Genomic DNA, 2049 nt, shown 5'->3' on the forward strand with positions numbered 1-2049 from the left:
GCGCTTTTAAGCTATTTAAAAGCGAAGGAAAGTGAGGAAAAGAGGGAAAATTCAAACGAACAATTGCTTTACTCCAAATTGCCACTATTTGAAAGTGAAAGTAAAATGCTGCAGGCCGCTTTTACAAGCTATTTAAAAGCAAAGGAAAGTGAGGAAAAGAGGGAATGCCCCCGCCCCCGCAGTGATACCGGTATTACCAGTGTTGTCACACGTCGATTAACCGGTGGGAAAATATCCTCACCGTCACAACCCTAATCTGGGTCAGCGCCGCCACATGCTTCCGTCATGGTACTGTCATGAACGCGACTGTCGTGAACGCGACTCGCGATCTTAAATTGTGTTCCGAAGATGAACGAAGGTCTTACGGGTTTCGAACAACACGAGGGTGAGTAATTAATGACAGAATTTTCATTTTTGGGTGAACTAACCCGTTAAGAAACGTTCCCTTGTCGATTGATAGTTGTGAAGAAACTCTGCTCATGTCTGACTGGAAAAACGCTTTCTTGAGAAACCGCGTGATCCCGCCTCACAGTCAAACAGCCAGGCAAGCTCCAGGATCTTCTCAAGGTCTACAGCTGGTCTTCAAACAGATCGATGGACTTCACGTAAAACAGGTGGATGTTTATACATGCTATGGAAAAGTTAAGATGTATTGTTAGATTGTGTTACTAGTCATAATTTCTCATATTTTCACTTTTAACCATCAAGTGTACCCAGTGCTTGAAGTGGGAAAAAAGAAGTGCCGGTGTTGTGCCCAATTTTGACCCCCTACCAAATTATTACCCCCCTCGTTCAATTCGCTACCTGATTGGCTAATCCTAACTCCTCCCCCACACCTACTCCTAAACCTACCAATACTAGGGGGGTAATAACCTGGCAGGGGGTCAGAATTGGGCACAACACCGGTACCGCGCCCCCCGTTATTTATCTATTTAATTATTTATATATATTAAATCAGTACTTTTTTATAATTCACAATGTATGTATAATGCCACAATCAATCAATCAATCAATCAATAATTAAATAAAAGTTTTCAATACAAATTAGCACAAGTCAATCTGCGATACCAAACAGGACCACAGGGAGACGCCAAAGACCACTAAACCTACTATATGGATCCATTCAGAATCGCTAAACCTCTGACTGACTTCAGCCAGCGTCTATTATAAAACACTCTTGCTTTTAAGCCAAATACACGTTGAACAGAATAATTTAATGACATCTGGACGTAAGTCACTATTCTCTCCACAATCTCTGATGAAATCAGCCATGTTTTCTCTGCATTAGCGCTGTTTTGAACTTACTGTCTGAATTCATTTACTGGATCCTATCTTGGACTTTCCAGGAGTTTACGGGTTTAAAATGATGTGATCATAAAAGGCTTCTTTTAATTTTTAAGGTATTATTTTCGTTATAAAGTACTGATTCAAATTAGTAATCAATAATTAATTATTTTTAATTAATTGATTAATTATACTACTCTACGCGCCTCTCCTGACATGCTCTGGCACCCCACACATGAGGTAATCCTATTACGCTTGAATTCGCTCATGTGATTGGTCGAGATGAGAGGTGATCCCGCCTAGGTAGTGTGATTTATATAGTGCCATTTGTAATTACCCAGACACTGACGTTTTTTTTACTGCGTACCGGCCCACTTCAAGCACTGGGTGTACCCATAAGCAGTTTCAGACATTTTTCACCCATATTTCTTATTTTTAGGTAATAAAACATGAATAAAATGAAAGTTATTTTTATGTTTTATGTCAATTTACCATTGCTAAAAATATATAATTAAATATGGAATAAGTATTAATTTATTTATCTATCTATCTATCTATCTATCTATCTATTGAACATAATTTAATATAAATATAATAGTATATAATTAGTATATATAATGAAATTCTAGAATTCTAGAGTAACGATTAACCGCGAGCCGGTTGAAAATCGATTTAAATATGTGACGATTCAAATCGGTTGAGATGCTAAACAAATCGTGATTCAATTAGGGGTAGGAGTTTATATGCATGTCTGAGGGGAACTTA

General features: G+C 38.0%; 1 pseudogene; it reads left to right on the forward strand.

Annotated features, from left to right (window-relative positions):
- The window catches only part of LOC107731133 (nephrocystin-4-like), a 161425-nt pseudogene that overhangs the window by 2787 nt on the left and 156589 nt on the right, over positions 1-2049 (forward strand).

Source organism: Sinocyclocheilus rhinocerous, unplaced genomic scaffold, assembly GCF_001515625.1.
Source record: "Sinocyclocheilus rhinocerous isolate Xijiao unplaced genomic scaffold, SAMN03320098_v1.1 scaffold1600, whole genome shotgun sequence".
NCBI lineage: Eukaryota > Metazoa > Chordata > Actinopteri > Cypriniformes > Cyprinidae > Sinocyclocheilus > Sinocyclocheilus rhinocerous.